A 20,584-nucleotide genomic window follows, 5' to 3' on the forward strand; every position below is an offset into this window, starting at 1 on the left:
GTTCAGAGGAACCCGAGTTCGATTTCCGGCCGGGTGGGAGATTTTAACTTTAAATGGTTATATCCCCTGGCTCGGGGACTAGGTGCTTGTACTGTCCCCCAACATTCCTGCAACTCACACACCACAATCCTCCACTACCAAAACACACAATTCCCAAACATGGCAGATGCATCCCACCCTCGCTAGAGGGTCTGCCTTATAAGGGCTGCATATGGCTAGGAATAGTCATAAAGAATCATCATCAGTATGTCCAGCTCCATGGCTAAATGGTTAGCGTGTTGTCCTTCGGTCACAGGGGTTCCGGGTTCGATTCCCGACAGCGTCGGGAATTTTAACCTTCATTGGTTAATTTCGCTGACACAGGGGCTGGGTGCATGTGCCATCTTCATCACGACGCGCAGGTCGCCTCTGTGGTGTAGTGGTTAGTGTGATTAACTGCCACCCCCGCAGGCCCGGGATCGATTCCCGGCTCTGCCACGAAATTTGAAAAGTGGTACGAGGGCTGGAACGGGGTCCACTCAGCCTCGGGAGGTCACCTGAGTAGAGGTGGGTTCGATTCTCACCTCAGCCATCTTAGAAGTGGTTTTCCGTGGTTTCCCACTTCTCCTTCAGACAAATGTCGGGATGGTACCTAACTTAAGGCCACGGCCGCTTCCTTCCCTCTTGCTTGTCTATCCCTTCCAATCTTCCCATCCCTCCGCAAGGCCCCCGTTCAGCATAGCAGGAGAGGCCGCTTGGGCGAGGTACCGGTCATCCTCCCCAAGTTGTATCCCCGACCCAGAGTCTCACGCTCCAGTACACTGCCTTTGAGGTGGTAGAGGTGGGATCCCTCCCTGAGTCCGAGGGAAAAACCGACCCTCGAGGATAAACAGATACAGAAGAAGATGATGAAGTAATACAATCGTTTATAAATATTCACAATAATAGTAATATTATTCATCTTTATGCTCGTCAGGCACATTGCGCCCGAACACAATGTATATTTCTATTGTATTGTATTGTTTCAGGATTTATACTTCGAAAATCGACTTTCTTATTATAATATTTACGTAAGCATACGTGATACTGATGAGTATAGTTTAAAAGGCAATTATTAAAAGAATATAGAAGTTTTCTTCAGCAAATGTTGTAAATTATTTTTGTTTCTGTTTTCTAAAGTGTGTCTGTCAGACTCATTACGCCCGCTGGCGCAATAGGTGGAAATGCCATTTGACATCAAGTGGTACGGATTGTCCTGGCGTATATTCGAGGATTACGAGAAAACCGTTTGTAGGTAGATAACGACCTACAGTGCATAACAGTCTTGATTGTACACCCCACTTAGCAGATATAATGTCTTTATAATTTCTAAATAGTACGTAACCAGTGCACAAGACATGGATAAGTTATTGCACAAGGTGTTGAGAACTTGATGTTAGCGATCAAAAGTCTCGGTACACCATTTTAAAAGAATATGAGTGATAAATGTTGTGTAGTGGCCTATTTGCTTGCAACAGTCTTGTTTGTACGCGTTAGCTTCCTCGTCGCTCGGGAACACTCCTAGCTAGCTGGTGTGTATCTGTGCTGTGCTAGTGTGTATAGTTTCGCAGTTAGTGCACCAGACCGTGTGTTACATAGGCCTAATGGGTAAAAGAACAGAGTTAAGTAACGAACTAAAAAATTTAATTGTATCTCTCGGATTGCAAGGGTATTCTTTGCGTGAAATTGGACGCAAAGTAAATAAACCTCATTCCACAATACACTATGTGTTGAATAAATTCAGATATAGAGGAACCACGAAGAATTTGCCTAGGAAAGCAAAAGAAAAGATACTGAATAGGCGAGATGAACGTTATATTGTGAAACAAGTAAAACCGAATCCACAATTAAGTGCGCCTAAGATCCGCGTAATGCTAGAAGAAAGGACGAAGAAGAAAATGTCAAGTCAGACAATTCGTAGGGTATTGTGGAAATATGATTATCACGGTAGACGACCACGGAAAAGGCCGTTTGTTACTAAGAAAAATCGACAAGCCAGAATGAAATTTTGCAGAGAGTATGAAAACAAGGATTGCACATTCTGGAACAAAGTTATTTGGTCAGATGAGACTAAAATATCTCTATACGGTTCGGATGGAAACAGTTATGTATGGAGAAAAGTTAATACAGCCAATAAACCTGCAAATACGCTACCCATCGTAAAACATGGAGGTGGATCAATTATCATTTGGGGGTGCATGTCGTCTTGTGGAGTGGGAAATATAGAAATCATCAGTGGCATCATGGACAGATGGGGTTATTTAAACATTTTAAAGAACAATGTCAAACAGAGTGCAGTAAAAACGGGGTTGGGGTCTTACTATATATTTCAGCAAGACAATGATCCCAAGCACACAGCTGATATTTGCAAGCAGTGGCTGATATGGAACGTACCATCGCAACTGCGAACTCCTGCCCAATCCCCTGACTTGAACCCCATAGAACATTTGTGGGTCGATCTAAAAAGAAGGGTTCATGCAAGGAAACCTCAATCACTAGAGCATTTAAGAAGTATAGTCAACGAAGAATGGGGTAAAACCGACCCAAAAATTTGTGAGAAACTGGTTCATTCGATGCAGCGAAGGTGCAAAGCAGTTCTCAAGGCCAGAGGATACTCATCGGGGTATTAACGAGTGTTTTTGTGTGAACATTTTGCTATCTTCTGTAAGTGTACACACAAGATTGTTGCACGATGAAACGCCAGGTTTTTGTACATTGCTTGAATTTGTGTTAAATTGTAAGATCACAGATAAGTTTTTTTTATTATTTACAATGTTTATTAGTGCATATATTACGATATGGGCAATAAAATACATCACAATAATTGTATACAAAAGTTTAACCGTTATTTCGTTGCAATAAGTTGGTGTACAAACAAGACTGTTATGCACTGTACGTGGTACGAAATGTCCTCAAAATTAAAGTGGTACGGAATGTCCGGACACCGTCTTCACTTGTATCAGATCAGCGTATCTGTATCAAGAATTGATAGGCGATCATGATACAGGCGTCGTTTGAGAAGGTCCCCGATCTGTATAATCTATGCGTACCTGTCACTTTTCCACCCATCAGTCTTGTATCATCAGCTAAGTGTTGTTTCCGATATGGTAACAATGGACCTCCAGCTACATTTGGCTGCTGCTAGCTCTTCTAAGAGCCGCGATCCGATACTCCATTTTCTTTTTGCTCTATTCGACAGGGTTGTCAATGTTATTCGCGGTTTCTTCCCGCGCGACATTCTTTTACAACCGATTACAATGGTGCGGATTCTTTGGGCCCCTCAAAGCGGTCTTTTGTTGAGAATACCTTATCAACTGATGAACTTTTTGCCTGGACCACTTCGCATTCATTTTTCTTCAAATCGAAAGATCCACAAACAACGGTTGATGCAAAACTAAACGAAGTCGGAAGGACGGTGAATAGAGAAGAGTGACGGAGGCTCTGAACATGCGCAGCACACGAGACGATGATAACGGAGTGCTGATCGGGGAAATGCTCCGTCCACACTGTTTGTATCTGTATCACGAATCTTCCCTTTGATGCAACGGCAAAAGACCGACTCTCGGTGGGAAAATCCCCGATCCGATCATTGTATCATATTTGATACGCGATCTTGATACAGAATTCTGTTTTCACAAGGCCGATCATGATACAGATACGGCGATCGCACCTTTACAAGCATAAGGTTCTCCGCCTCCGTGGCGCAACGGTTGGCAATATTAACTGCCGTCCTCGGTGGCCCGAGTTCGATTCCCGACACTGCGAGAAATTTAGGAATGGCAGGTGGGCTGGTATGTGGTTGAAACGGTACCTGCAGCTCATCTCAATTGGGGATGTGCCTAAAAAGAGCTGCGCCACCTCAGGATGAGGACACGAGTTTACTTTATCTTAAAGTTGATGACCAGCCACTCCGAGGCAGACCTAAACAACCTTCAACATTCAGCTGAAGCCCAGAACAGAGTGAAGTGGCGGGTAAAGTTCGAAAGGGCAGACCCTGCATAGAGTGAGACAACGCTACATTGATGACGATGATTTTCATACGAGGAGTACGAGATGAAGATAAATAAATTTAAAACAAAAGTACAGGAGTAAAATCAGGCAATGCGGGAAAATACTGTAATAGATTGAGATATGGAGTCTTAAAATACTTGGATAAGTGTTGCTGTTTGAATAGTAGGATAATCCGTAATGAAACAAGCAAGGCAGATAGGCCTATACATACATTTGCTTACATCAAACATATTTGTCCATGTGAGAAGTGAGTTCCCTCTCTGGATCGCTGGTAGTGTGTCACCGTCAGGATCCCAGAATCGCGGATTCAAGCCCGGAAGAGGTAGTCGGATTCTTGAAGAACGGAAAAATGTCTATGTCATGTGATGTCGGCATGTAAAATATCTAGTGACACCTTTGGAGTTTACCTCACAAAATGAATTAAAACTCAGCCATAGATCGCTCGACATGGGAAATGACGTGGATGCAACCTATATAGCGTCAAACTGAAATGCCTGCACACGGTAGCTGAAGTCATTATTATTATTATTATTATTATTATTATTATTATTATTATTATTATTATTATTATTATTAACTTTGGTTTGTTTGATGGTCCATTTTTGAAAGTCTTTTGTTTTTGTCGTGGATGCAGTATCCTATCGAACCAACAGCAAAATGCACGATCAGTTCCCACCAGAGGTACATCGGCCGCCTTCACATGTATTTGACCACGATTCGAACCCTGATAAATTACCGATGATGTCATTAGAGACTTCAACGGGCAAAGAAAGAGACCTATTAGCTCGATTATGCCGATGTTTCCAGTGTATATGGCCTTGGTGGAGTAATGTATATTTGTACTGCATGGCAAAGCAGTCTTATTGTTGGAGAGTAATAATGTGAACTCCACATTGCTGGATATTAATGCGACGGATATATTTTACTCTCTAATTTATTAGCAGTCAAACATCATGAGAAACATGAAACTATGGAAGTCAACACGGTAAACTTGAGCGATTGCATATGTAATGTTATTCATGAATAATTTATCCCAAGAAGAAGAGAGCTGCATATTTTTTTCCACGGCTACTTTTAGAATAATGACACATGGAAGTGAACGACCTGATATTTCAAACTTGCTGGCAAACTTCATCACGTTCATAACGTAATCGTCCGGTGATGACCATCTTTTACAACCAGTTATTATAATTCGCACGAGAATAGAATGCTCTTACATCATGCCTATTTTGAAGAAAGCACAAGTTAGTAATGTTATGTGCAGTGTCTGTTTCGTTAGTTGATTGTTTGATCAACGTCGCGGCCTAGGTCTAGGGAAGCAAGAGTTCGAGTCCCGGTCGGGCCGGGGGTTTTATCCACGTCAAGCTCGTTCCTCTAGTTTGCGGAACTGGGCTTTTGTCGATACACATGTCTCCATTTACGCACAACACAACACAACACAACACAACACAACACACTGTCAGCCACCACAGACAGTCTACTAGTTTGAATAAATCCCTCCACACTGTGTTGGCCTTCGGAAGGGCACCGGCCAGGTTCTCCATCACTGTAGTTGTCCATGGAGCGGTAAATTTCCAAATCATGACCGCTGAAATATATCACTGCAGCTTTATCTCAGCTTGAGAAGAGGTCTGATCGGCTTAGTACGTCCTCTAAACATCTTGTACTCTGATGGTAAAGGTTATAAATTGCTTGATGGGCCTCTTTGGTGATAGTATCAAAGAACGTTTGTACTTATCATGTTTCCTGTTGGGAAGACTGTTTCTTTAAGGCGAGTAGTTGTATAATATGCATTACTCAGGGACGTAGGCAGTGGGGGAGGGGGTGAGGGGGAAATTGGTTGGGGGGGGGGTTAGACCCCTCTCCCCATGGAATGTTTACAAAGTAAACAGAAACGGACAATAAACATTCAGAGATATAATTGTAGAACCAACAGATCTGTTGAATCTATTTTCTAAGAAGCCTCGAAAATTGGATTTTAGATTGTAAACTGAACATACCATTTGCTGTAAAAGTGTTGACCGTTATCTCTTTATCATATTGTTGTGGTTCTTTATTATAATATAAGATTTTGTAGTGTACTGCAGTCTAAATATCAACAAAGTTCACTTGTATCAGTTTCCTTACAATGACAAATCATGAATGCGAGCACCATACACGTACACGCACCTCCATTGTGTTATATCATCATATAGTATCTATACTTCCCCCCCCCCCCAACCATCCAACGGCCGATCCTGGATATGCTACTGGCATTACTACTCCGGAATTCGCCTTACCTAGCTGTGAAATTACCCGGACTGCTGCGGATTTATCCGAAGTATTACAATCAAGTGAATAAATTGGAAAACGTTGTTTTGAGCTACTAAATAAATAGTTGTTCCGGTGCTTACATATTATTTTGATAGTCATTCTCGAAATATGTCATAGGCTATTTCGAATGTTGTCTTAATGTTGCGCATTTAGCAGAGTCTTCCCTACATTTTTCTAATCTCTTAAATTGTTTGCAGTGAGCCGAAAGACGTGGAAGTTTGACAAAAGCGCTACGATCATATACATAGTGTGACAGTGAACGTATGTTGTCTTGGTAATGGTCATATTGCAAGGAAGGATCAAGGGGTCTTAACACAGCTATTTGTATCTAATCGCTTTTCTGACAGAAATTCATTTTAGGTTCAGTATATGTTATAGGACCAATATTATTTTATACAACGTAGCTTCAAACATACAGTATCGTCGTTGAATCTCTTAATCTATTGTGCTTCAACGGTCCGAAGGGATGCAAATCAGTGGGTGCCACGTCAGGGCCGTAGGGAGGAGGGTCCAACACCTCCAATCGGAAGCGCCGTAACAGTTTAGGCGTTATGTTGGCTGCGTGTGGTCTGGCGTTGTCGTGCAGCAACGCGATGCCTGTTTAGAGCAGTCCAGATCGTCTTTTGAGTACTGCTGCCCGCAAACACTTCAATATGTCACATTAACTGGCAGCATTCACTGTCTCTGCTCATGAGGAAATCAACCACCTGGACCATTTTCTCTACAGTACGTTGAAGTACTTAAGCAATTCAACGGTCTTAAGACTGTTCAAGCATGCAGTCATGACGTCGCTTCAGGGACTGGATACAGCTTTCTTGCAAGCTGGTATCTATCCCTTGGCGTACCTTTGGAAAAAGTCGCTGGACAAGAATGGCGACTATGTTGAATAGTAATGCGTACCAGTACCCTACAACTGTGTATCCTAATATCTGCAAGTTAAAACAAAGTTTCTCTGTGGGAGCTCTGTTACCTTATATATATTTGATGTGAGTCAAGGACTGACATCAGAGATAAGGGTTAGTTGCGGATGGTGTTATTCTGCATAGAAAATAGGCTAAATAAGTTACAAGGTTGTGTGTGAGTAACAGCAAAAGACCTCGACAATGTTGTGAGATGGCAATGGTATGAATTTCAAAGACGGAAAGACAAAGTCACCTCCGTACAGGCCATGAAGGTCCTTGGAGGAGTGGAAGGTAAATGGCTTCCACCATTGTTAACCGCGGCACGTGAGTGGTTAGCTCTACGCCCGGCCGCCTTTGCCCCCAGGAATTAACCTGGTACTCATTTTTGGTGTAGGTTGAGTGAACCTCAGGGCCATATGCACCTCCGGAAGTATAAATCTCGTTACTGAAATTTTACGATTTCCTGACGGGGATTCGAACCCCACGTCCTCCGGACGAAACGAGTACGCCTTTACCGCCTCGGCCAGGCAGCCCCTGGCTATGAATATCACTAATAGGAAATGCCCTCTCAGTTTTAATAACTGCGTTGATGGGATGACAGTTCCTTATGGGGATTACTGTGTTAATATAAGGAAAGAACTTCATTGGGGTAATCACATAAACGGGATTGTAAATAAAGGGTACAGATCTCGGGACATGGTTCTGAGGGTATTTAGAGGTTGTAGTAAGGATGAAAAGGAGAGAGCATATAAGTCTCTGGTAAGACCCCAACTAGAGTATGGTTCCAGTATATGGGACCCTCACCAGAATTACTTTATTCGAGAACTGGAAAGAAATCCAGAGAAAATCGGCTCGATTTGTTCTGGGAATTTCCAACAAAAGAATAGCGTTACGAAAATGTTGCAAGGTTTAGGCTGGGAAGACTTAGGAGAAAGGAGATAAGCTGCTCGACTAAGGGCCGGTTCTACCACCTCCTGGTAAAGTAGCGCGTAATTTGCCCTCCGCGTAAAAGGATGTTTCCGTCCGACCACTCCCAGGTAGCGCTATCGGCAGCATAAATCGTCGTTACCCGGCGCGTAATTTCTCGGCCACTTCGAGGGCCCGATAAGACGTTACCTGCCGGGCAAGTTCTGAGAGCTGAACATTATTAGCTGTATTTCTGGTGATATGCAACTCAAATTAGCTTAGTATACTGAAAAAAGCAGTATACTGTAACAGTGATCGATATTGTATTGCAGGATTTTGAACATTAATGCTTCCCTTTAGTTGCAACGGTCACACCAGCCTCTCGCATCGGTAGAGCAGGGAACACATTTTACACGTCAAGCTTTCGTGAAGAAACTCTAAAAGGATGTAAAATCAAAATCTATTTGGAAATCATTTCAAATGGGCTTTAATTTTCTACTTTTTCAGTTTTCGGACACTAGATATATATTACTGTATGTATCCTACCTAATCCAAGCGTTTTCATAGCGTAATGGTTAACACGTTCGCTTCGTAATACGAAGTGTGCAGGTTCGAGTCTTTATTATGACGAATCTTTTTTATTTCCATTATTAGCGTTGTGTTAATCTGTATGCCTCTTTTCATACGTTCTTATCACAATGTTATGTCTACTAGGAAAATTGCTTTATATGTATGCTACCTATAGCAAGTGATGTTATGATTAATAGCACATAGGACTGTCGCCCAGGTAGCAGATTCCCTATTAGTTGTTTACATAGGCTTGTAAATTATTTCGAAGAAATTGGAAACTATTCCATTCCCGAATTCCTCTTCCTATGAATGGATATTTATCCCGATTAGTTCTTTACATTTACAGTACCTTCCAACTTTATCTTCATAAAGTTAAAAATTAAAATGAAATGCTTTATCAATAAATGGAAGCATCTGGAACTAAACGAGGTCACAGAACTAGTTGCAAATAGAGCATCGCGGAGATACTTAATCAATTCACAGAAGCCTGCAGATAGAATGCTCAAAGGCAATAAGTCCGTAAAGAAGATGTGTGCATATACGTATATGGAAGCGCGTAAAAGAGAGTTAAGAACAACGGCAGGGAACGAAAATACACTTTAAAATGTAAATTAGAAATACGATGAAAACCTGCGTACCTTCTATTACGGAGCGAGCGACTTGACCAGTCTACTACGAAAATACCTTTCAAAAACGCTGCCTTGCATGACAGGTTATAACTGGCGTAAGAAAATGTAATCTCGAGATTTTAATCCCAATTAGGTATTGATATTGAAGATCATAGATTAAAGTCACGAAAGCTTGACATGAATCGTTGTCCATAACTCTTAAGACTCCCCTTATTAGGCTTTTTGGTGATAATCAGCAGACGCAAGCACAGGGAAATAAGACAATCGAAATGGGTTTCATGCATCTGACGATAGACAGCACCACACTCGAAAGCGAGAAATCGCTGAAAATCAGTCTAGCCAACTTCGTATATCGGTGTCTAGCTCCGGGTAGCTACCTAGCGCTTGCGCGGAGGTGGTTGGACGCAAGCCAAAGTACCAGCCGATTTACACCTCCAGGTAGTTTACCTCCCGGGCAGCTGCCAGCCACTTTACCAGCAGATGGTAGAACCGGCCCTAAGTGGTATGTTCCGAGTTGTTAGTGGAGAGATGGCGTGGAATGACATTAGTAGACGAATAAGTTTGAAGATAAATATGGAATTCAAGAGGACACATTGGGGCAAGTATTCGTTTATAGGGAGAGGAGTTAGTGACTGGAATAATTTACCACGGGAGATGTTCAATTAATTGCCAAATTCTTTGCAATTATTTACGAAATATCTAGGTAAACAACAGATAGGGAAACGGCCAGCTGGGCGAAATGCAAATCCGTGATGATTGACAGATTTGATTTTTTGGCATATCTTTGTACTTTATCCTATTTAAACAGATGCACAAGGTTTTTACAAGTTGCTTTACGTCGCACCGACACAGACTGGTCTTATGGCGACGATGAGACAGGAAAGGGCTAGAAGTGGAAAGGAAGTGGCCTGGCCTTATTTAAGGTACAGCCTGGTGTTAAAATGGGAAACCACGGAAAACCATATTCAGCGCTGCCGACAGTGGTGTTCGAACCCACTATCTCCCGAATACTGGATGCTGGCCGCACTTAAGCGACTGCAGCTATCGAGCTCGGTTGCACAAGAAGTTGGGATAGTTAGCAGATGTAGCAGTTGTTTCAGTAGAAGCGTACAAAATTTAAGCAGAAAATGTGGGATGTTCTATCAGACATTATGAGAACGTAACCTAGGATCTAAGAAGGCAGCTTAAGGAGATATGAGATTTTTACATTACTTACAGTCATTACTGTGAGGTACCAAACCCCTGAAATTCAAAATTTAGTTGTAAATCATCCAGAGAAAATAATAGTGATAGACAAGCTCATATATCGTTACGCTGGCTTCCCCTATCTAAAAAAGTTCAACTTTTGACGTCAAATCATTCCGTATAACCTCAATACAAAAGAGAATCAGAAATCACAAGTTTATTTGAAAATAATAAAATACGTGATTCAGAATCTCTCTCTCTATATATAACGCTAATGGGCCGATTGCAGAAACGATGACTAGTTTTAAGCCTTAGGCATCGTCTACCTAAACAACGTCTAAATCATTCACGGTCTTCCATTGCATAAACAATGTTCAGTCGATGTTTAACTAGACATCCCTTAAAGTTTCAATTTTGGTTTGAAAATGGAGACTGAAGTATCTTTCATGTAACTCTTTGCTTGTCGCAACCAATGAAATTCGTCGGTGCGCGCGCCGAACGCCAGTCAGCTGTTTGTCTTCTACACATTACTCAAATATGGCTGAGCATGACTTGCCCACAGATAAGAGTATCGCTTTCGGTGCAAATTAAATCTCATAATATTATCGACACTAAAGCGACACGCCACCGAACGGGGAAGTGTAGCTTTCATTATAATGTTACAGTGAGTGCAATCTACTCATAAATACGGTAGCTCCGACGAAGGGAAGATGAAGCAATAGTAATGTGTAACTGAGTGTGTTGTACGGGCCATATAGATGTAGATGTAGCTTGCATTCTGGAGATCGTAGATTCGAAACGCATCATCGACAGCCGTGAAGATTGTTTTCCGTAGTTTCCCCATTTTTACACCAGGCAAATACTAGGGCTGTTATTATGGCCACAGCTGTTCTTCCCCAGTCCTCTTTAAACGATAATCACCACCACTTGCCTTTTCCTATCTGATAGTTACCGAAAACCTATGCGATTATATATGTAAAAATCCCATACAACCTACTTTTTAGTTTTCACTATTATGTGTGTTTATTTGGCAGTAAATATAAGTGAATCTCTCCCGGTTGATGTATGTGACAGCCCTCAGACGATCGGGACACGTAATTGTGATATGTATGTAGTCGAAGTGACCTATAATTCCATGGAAATTACCCCATGTATATAATAAAATATATCGATTGCCAAGAATTGTATTCAAGTTGACAGTTACCGGCCTGTCACTTTGTCAGTCTCAAGAAACAAGTCTCTCGTAAAGCGGAACCTAATTTTTTTATTATCTCCCCGTGCATGTCAAACGAATTGCTGCGATTTAGCAGCGGGCGACCCACAGAGAAGCCGTCGGACTAACCTTTCTTCCCGGAATCGTCTCAACATGATAATACAAATTACATATTTCACGGTACATAACCTCTGATTGTGATTCACTCCTGTCATTTGAGGTTAAACAGTGCTCTCGGCAGTGTTTAAACATGACCGGTTGAACATCGGTTTTAGACAGTGTCTAAGTGATAAATAACGTCTCTGCAATGTGGCAGCCATACTTAGGCATTGTTTAACCGTAGACATCGTCTAAATGCCGTTTCTGCAATCGGCCCAATGTGTTTGTTTCACAAAACTCAAGCTCTTAAACCAGGGGGAATTAAAAGGTGCGGTTTTTACCAAAAACTTCCAAATCGTCTCAATAGTACAGGAAAAATCTAGCATTTCTTGAAAAGTCAACGGAAATACATTTATTTTATGTAATTCACTTAATTACAAAGCCGTACCAAGATTTGGATTGATTGATGGATAGATTGTCGCTAGCTGACAGCGACTTTTACTCTGTATCCAGATAGTCTGGTAGGAAATTCTGTATATAGGAGGTTGGGAACACGCCGTTATGTTTTAGGAAGTACCTTTCTTGCTAGGAGGTTTATGTAACTTGGTAACTCTTGCCTGTTATTTGGAAATAGCAATCAAACATGCCGTGTTCGAGATGTACTTTCATGAAACTAGACAACTCATTGCCGAGGAAACTGTTCATTTTCGGACCGGATGGAATAAACAAAGAATGTCGTGTATCTACTCGCGTTGCAATGAGCATCATGCATCGTGCAAATAAATAGCCATTTATGTAAGCAAATAGAAATAGTTTGATCAAATTAATAGACATATGAATCTAAAACATAGAATATATTTACAATAATTATTTGTTTTGTAAGTGAAGTTATAAGTACATGTAATAACAAATATATAAATAACAAAACAACCAAAAATAATGAAGAAAAATGTTGATACAAATTGCATTAGTATTAATTAAAAACACCTCTTATTTATTGAGGCATAGCAGCGCACGCGGGGTATCAACCAATTTTCATTAAAAATAAAACTACACTGTGATTTGGCTATGCGGTACAGTTTGTGTAGGCCTACCTGTAAGCTTGTATTTGAGAGGCGGTAGGTTCGAACGTTCACTATCGAAAATCAAAGAACTTTGCATGGTTAACTATTTTAATATGAGGACATTCCTTAATGAAGCCAGCCTCGTGGTCTACGGATAGTGAGTCTCCTCTTATTCGGAAGCCTCGGGCTCGATCCCTGGTCAGGTGAGTGATATTTAACTCCATCTGAGGGCTGGTTCGAGGACTGTAATGCCTACATAAGAGCAACTGATGCCTTTGCTGGTGGGACCTAGTGTTTACAGTGCACTATGTCATCTAGTATAGGCTAGAGCAAGTTTGTTACTTTCATAGATCTGTCTCAGTCTTATCCTTGGCTTTGACAATATGAAAGTGACTGAGGTATGAGCAGTGCTAGTAATGTCATTCCTTATGCAGCCAGTCCCTGCTATGAATAGTGTGAAAATGTTGCTCATAGGGTCAGTTGATCCATGCATTTCAGTGGGCTTGGCAGACATATGTAATAGCAACTTCTGGCTCGGCGAGGAAGCAACTACCTCACTCCTCATTTTCCTAGTACGCCTCTATAGTGATGCCTATGCCATATATGACAGCTGATGGCAGAGCTGTTGAGGATCCAACCAGCCTTAGGGCTGAGGACTGAACATACACAAGAGCAACTGAGGAGCTATCTGACTGAAATAGTGGGCCCGGTCTAGAAAGCTAAGAATAACGGCCGAGAGGATCCGTCGGGTTTAAAATTCGTCACCTCGTAACCTGCAGGTCCTCAGGTCGAGGAGCGGTCGCTTGGTAGACCAAGGCTCATCACGGCTGTACCGCCATGGGGTTTGTTTGCATAGTTTGTACCTTAATGTAGGCGACGGCATGTAATAATGTTAATGCTATTTATTTTACGTCCCGCTAACTACTTTTACGGTGTTCGGAGACGCCGAGGTGCCGGAATTTTGACCCACAGGAGTAAATCTACCGACACGAGGCTGACGTATTTTAGGACGTCCACACTGTCTGTATCTGTATCACGTATCTTCCCTTTGATGCGAAGGCAAAAAACCGACTTTCTGTGGGGACATTTCCGATCCGATCAATGTATTGATAATAATAATAATGTTGTTGTTGTTACGTCTCACTAAGTACTTTCGACGGTTTTCGGAGACGCCGAGGTGCCGGAATTTTGGTCTCACAGGAGTTCTTTTACATGTCAGTAAATCTACCGACACGAGGCTGACGTATTTTAGGACCGGGCGAGTTGGCCGTGCGCGTAGAGGCGCGCGGCTGTGAGCTTGCGTCCGGGAGATAGTAGGTTCGAATCCCACTATCGGCAGCCCTGAAAATGGTTTTCCGTGGTTTCCCCATTTTCACTCCAGGCAAATGCTGGGGCTGTACCTTAATTAAGGCCCCGGCCGCTTCCATCCAACTCCTAGGCCTTTCCTATCCCATCGTCGCCATAAGACCTATGTGTGTCGGTGCGACGTAAAGCCCCTAGCAAAAAAAAAAAAAACGTATTGTAGGACGTTGAAATAACACCAAACTGAGCCAGGATCGAACCTGTCAAGCTGGGCTCAGAAGGCTAGCGCTCTACCGTTCAAGCTACTTAGGCCGGCATGGTCATTCTGTAATTATCCTTTTGTATCTTATATATAGGGAGCGGATTTTTATGTAATTACATATTTTTTTGCGTAAGTTTTAATGCAAGTTACGAAGTTCATTATTCCTATTGTGCATCCCCAAGTGTAAAAATTGAATCTTATTTCACATAAAAACACATATTTTCACATTTTTAATGTAAATACATATTTTAAGAAAATCTATAATAAGCACATAAATCGGCAATATTTGTTGATCAATAAAATTTAAAATGCTTCTGTGTTATAAAACAATGCTCATATTTTCATTTTACGATTACGGTATTGTTTTTAACAGTGTATTTAACATAATGTATGTGAATGTTTCGGCTATTTATGGACTTCCCTCCATAAGTTCTAAAACTTGCTGGTCACTGGCTACGTCATTACATTTAGACAGCGATTTAATTTGCTGCCCAAGATGTTTCTTTGCATGATGTCATTCCAACTCTTTATGAGTCAGCCCTCTCGGGTTTTGTTTATAGAATATCAGCGAAAGGCAATCACGGAGAGATATGGTGACAATTCCGTTACGACATGGGATACTCGGAAGAATATTGCCCCACCATTAGGTAGTGGAATTTCATCACTCCTAAGAGTAAGGTTAGCTGTTCGGGTCCATATATCATTCCCGTGGTCGTGTGATTTTGTATGGATTTATAAGAAATATTTCCTTCAGTGTCCGCTGCTATTCTTTTTATTGAAACAGTGATTCACCGTAAATGCGTGTGTCGTAACCTGCAAAATAATGCCAAAAGAGAAGTCGAGTACAAGGTCGCGTCTTCAACAATATGTAGTGGAATTTAAAAGCATTTTCACTACCGATGGAAAAGTATTTATTTTGCCAACCGTGTGGTAAAACAGTACGTGAAGATCAACGTTCTCAAGTAATCCAGCATTTGTCTGGAAATAAGCATACTGCGGCTGCTTCGCGTGTGCGTTCGCGACAATTAATAATAGCTGAACCAGCTACTTCAAATGCAGGCCCATCTAAATATTCCCAGTATTATTTATATGTGTGCAGAGCATTTGTTTGCGCCGACATTCCTCTTGGTAAAATAAATAATCCGGGACTGAGAAATTTCCTAACAAAGTACATTAATTTTGAGCCTCCAGACGAATCCACATTAAGGAAAAACTATCTCCCAAAATGTTACGAAGAAACTTTACAGAGAATTCGGGCAGTATGTGATAGCGATAAACTGTGGGTGAGCATTGACGAAACCACTGATTCAAGTGGCAGAAAAGTAGGAAATGTTGTAGTTGGTGTGTTGAAGAATGACAAAACTGCTTGCGAACATTCTTATTTGTTAGCGTGTAAAGAAATGCTTGCTGCAAAGCATGTCACTGTAGCTAGGTTATTCAATGAAGCCATGCACTTACTTTGGTCAAAAGGTATAAAATACGACCATGTATTGCTTTTCCTTACTGACAGTGCAGCTTACATGAAAAAGGCAGCCGAAGGCCTTTCTGTGAGCTTTCCGAAAATGATACACGTAAATTGCGTTTTTCATGCTCTATACAGGTTATGTGAAACTGTGCGGGCTCAGTATCCTCAAGTGGATAAATTAGTGTCTAATGGAAAAAAAGTCTTCGTAAAAGCACCCTCAAGAATCGATCTCTTTAAAGAGAAAACCCCGGATCTTGCGCTTCCTCTTCTGCCTATTGTTACGCCGTGGGGTACCTGGCTTAGCGCTGTGGTATACTACGCAGACAATTTCGAAAGTTTTGCATCCGTTGTGAACGTGCTAGATAAAAACGACGCGTCGTCAATTGAGATTCTTCAAGAGATACTAAAAGACAGCTCTTTGAAAAATGATTTGGCGTTTATATCTGCCAATCTAAGCTTCTTGTGTAAAACTATAGACATACTTGAAAAATCCACTAACCTGTTGTCCGAAACAGTGAAGGAAGTGCGCGCTGTTGAAAATAAATTAGATTCACTCCCGGCTTCTCAGGTACAGGGACTGTTAAAGGTCAAATATCAAAATTTGTTCAGAAAAATCAGAGGATTTCAAACAATGTGCCAAATTTCTAATGTATTACAGGGTGCTCATGTTGGCGAAATTGATGGCATTATTGTTGGTGACATTCCTCTCTTTAACTATGCTCGTCTGACTTCCTGTGATGTGGAGCGATCGTTTTTGCAGTGTAAGGCGTTCTTTAGAGATAATCGGCATGCATTTGTGATGGACAATTTGGAGATGACCTTTGTTGTTCACTGCAATTCTGAGACTACTTCTAGCAACTAATATTCCAGCGTGTGATGGGTGAGTACGAACTGGTACTATTTTTTCAAAGATGATAGGTTGCTTTTGCCATATTTAAACAAAACATTACCTTAAAAAAATAACTATTCATAATATCTACTCTGGCATATCAAAAATTAATATACCATACAGTACGTTTCCATACACAGACATCATTTTTCCTTAAGGAGCACGTTTGGTAGCACCATATTCTACTACAAAACATTTTAAGGCAGAAACAGGTTCCAAGAAGGACATTCCAGGAATAATTAATGAACAAGGGGAGTGTGTATGTGAGGATCTTCAAAAGGCAGAAGTATTCAGTCAGCAGTATGTAAAGATTGTTGGTTACAAGGATAATGTCGAGATAGAGGAAGAGACTAAGGCCAAAGAAGTAATAAAATTTACATATGATAACAATGACATTTACAATAAGATACAAAAGTTGAAAACTAGAAAAGCGCCTGGAATTGATCAGATTTCTGGGGATATACTAAAGACAATGGGTTGGGATATAGTACCATATTTGAAGTACTTATTTGATTATTGTTTGGCCGAAGGAGCTATACCAGATGAATGGAGAGTTGCTATAGTAGCCCCTGTGTATAAAGGAAAGGGTGATAGACATAAAGCTGAAAATTACAGGCCGGTAAGTTTGACATGCATTGTATGTAAGCTTTGGGAAGGCATTCTTTCTGATTATATTAGACATGTTTGTGAAATTAATAACTGGTTCGATAGAAGGCAATTCGGTTTTAGGAAAGGTTATTCCACTGAAGCTCAACTTGTAGGATTCCAGCAAGATATAGCAGATATCTTGGATTCTGGAGGTCAAATGGACTGTATCGCGATTGACCTGTCTAAAGCATTTGATAGGGTGGATCATGGGAGACTACTGGCAAAAATGAGTGCAATTGGACTAGACAAAAGAGTGACTGAATGGGTTGCTATATTTCTAGAAAATAGATCTCAGAGAGTTAGAGTAGGTGAAGCTTTGTCTGACCCTGTAATAGTTGAGAGGGGAGTTCCTCAGGGCAGTGTTATCGGACCTTTATGTTTTCTTATATATATATAAATGATATGAGTAAAGGAGTGGAATCGGAGGTAAGGCTTTTTGCGGATGATGTTATTCTCTATAGAGTGATAAATAAGTTACAAGATTGTGAGCAACTGCAACGTGACCTCGAAAATATTGTGAGATGGACAGCAGGCAATGGTATGTTGATAAACGGGGCTAAAAGTCAGGTTGTGAGTTTCACAAATAGGAAAAGTCCTCTCAGTTTTAATTACTGCGTTGATGGGGTGAAAGTTCCTTTTGGGGATCATTGTAAGTATCTAGGTGTTAATATAAGGAAAGATCTTCACTGGGGTAATCACATAAATGGGATTGTAAATAAAGGGTACCGATCTCTGCACATGGTTATGAGGGTGTTTAGGGGTTGTAGTAAGGATGTAAAGGAGAGTGCATATAAGTCTCTGGTAAGACCCCAACTAGAGTATGGTTCCAGTGTATGGGACCCTCACCAGGATTACCTGATTCAAGAACTGGAAAAAATCCAAAGAAAAGCAGCTCGATTTGTTCTGGGTGATTTCCGACAAAAGAGTAGCGTTACAAAAATGTTGCAATGTTTGGGTTGGGAAGAATTGAGAGAAAGAAGACGAGCTGCTCGACTAAGCGGTATGTTCCGAGCTGTCAGCGGAGAGATGGCGTGGAATGACATTAGTAGACGAATAGGTTTGAATGGCGTCTATAAAAGTAGGAAAGATCACAATATGAAGATAAAGTTGGAATTCAAGAGGACAAACTGGGGCAAATATTCATTTATAGGAAGGGGAGTTAGGGATTTTTGAATAACTTACCAAGGGAGATGTTCAATAAATTTCCAATTTCTTTGAAATCATTTCGGAAAAGGCTAGGAAAGCAACAGATAGGGAATCTGCCACCTGGGCGACTGCCCTAAATGCAGATCAGTATTGATTGATTTTTTATTATACTTATTTACTTCTTGAGCGCGACTAGTTATGTGATATTTAAAGGGAAATAATTTCAATTTTTTGTCACATATTTTAAAGTTTTTCAGCACATAAAAAATAAATATTTTTCACATTTTTAGCACATAAAAATCCGCTCCCTACTTATATATATTGAAATGCTGTCTACATTAGTGGTTAAGCACACAGAAGAATCGAAAAGAAAAACAAACATTTTTATTACTGGAATAAGTGACTTGTTATAAAGGGAATGATAACATGACTCTCAGCCACTTTAAAGATTCCTGGTAAGAGTAAGAGGTCCGATCGTCCAAGACTGAAGGTGTCAGGTGAAGAAAGGGAAAATCTATAATGACGTAGAAATGAAAGGTTTTCTACGGTCTCAGCAGAACAAGAGTTCACCAAGAGAGATCGGAGATGAAACATGAAAGAGGAGATCTTGGAACAAATATGTAAATTGAATGCTAGACTCAGGCCCATTGGTCAATGACCGTGGGATAAATTGTAGATTATTGCCTCGTAGGTGTACTTCTGCTTCTCTTACCATCTAGAACTTTTCCTTTAGTTTCCTAATTCATTTCTTGTATCCATTAACCTCAAATGACCCCATATTCCACAAATCTCACTCTGGACCATTCTAGATGTGGTTATTAATTCACGTACGGTAAAGATAACACCCCTCCCCATTTTTACAATAAACAACAACAAACTGGTTCTAATTTCCTTTACTCGACGGAAACATTCTCGTTAAAGGTTTTAACGAAGTAAATAATCGAGCACCGTAGGACCGACAATGGTAACGACACCACAACTATGCAGGTCATTAGACAATATTAACAAGCATTATGTACAAGAGATTACTGGTCATAATTTCTCCAAGTCTTTTATATGAAGAAACAACAAACACAACTAACTCATTTTGTAGTATTTCTTTAGAGAGTCCCTTGTATTGTTCATCTCAACAAACAAACAAACAAACAAACAAACAAACAAACAAACAAACAAACAAACAAACAAACAAACAAACAAACAAACAAACAAACAAACAAACAAACAAACAAACAAACAAACAAACAAACAAACAAACAAACAAACAAACAAACAAACAAACAAAATATTTTTCTCCTTCACTTTGTTCCTAATTTGTTGGGGTGGCACTTGGCGTGGATTTACACCTGACGCAAACCCTAAATTGCGCCTTTCTTTGGTGGTATTGTGTTGTAAGAGATAAAGAAAGTGTATTGAGTCCATGAGCCAGACGAATTAATGATTCGGCGTTAAGATTTTCGACCTGGTCGGGAATCTAACTCAGAACTCTCAGAACTGAAGGCCAGAACGCTGACTATTTAGCCAAAGAACTGAATAATAATAATAATAATAATAATAATAATAATAATAATAATAATAATAATAATAATAATAATAATAATAATAATAATTCCGCTTTTCCCACATCTGTGCGGTCGCGTTTGCGAACTGTGCAGTACTTGTGGATTAGGCCCTGTTTTACAGACGGATGCCCTTTCTGATGTCAATCCTATATGGAGGGATGTAGTCTCTATTGCGTGTTTCTGTGGTGGTTGGTAGTGTAGTGTGTTGTCTGAATATGAAGAGGAAAGTGTTGGAACAAACACAAATACCCAGTCCCTGAGCCAGAAGAATTAATCAGATGGATTAACATCCCCGACCCGGCCGGTAAACGAACCCGGGACCCTCTGAAACGAAGGCCTCAACGCTGACCATTCAGCCAATAAGTCGGGCAATAATAATAATAATAATAATAATAATAATAAT

At 40.7% G+C, this 20,584-nt stretch overlaps 1 protein-coding gene across 1 annotated transcript in view; it reads right to left on the reverse strand.

Moving 5' to 3' along the window:
* LOC136863308 (uncharacterized) overlaps positions 1–20,584 on the reverse strand; it is a 154,086-nt gene that overhangs the window by 132,657 nt on the left and 845 nt on the right. The gene's annotated exons all lie outside the window — the stretch shown is intronic.

This window comes from Anabrus simplex, chromosome 1 (assembly GCF_040414725.1).
Source record: "Anabrus simplex isolate iqAnaSimp1 chromosome 1, ASM4041472v1, whole genome shotgun sequence".
In the NCBI taxonomy this organism is placed as follows: Eukaryota; Metazoa; Arthropoda; class Insecta; order Orthoptera; family Tettigoniidae; genus Anabrus; species Anabrus simplex.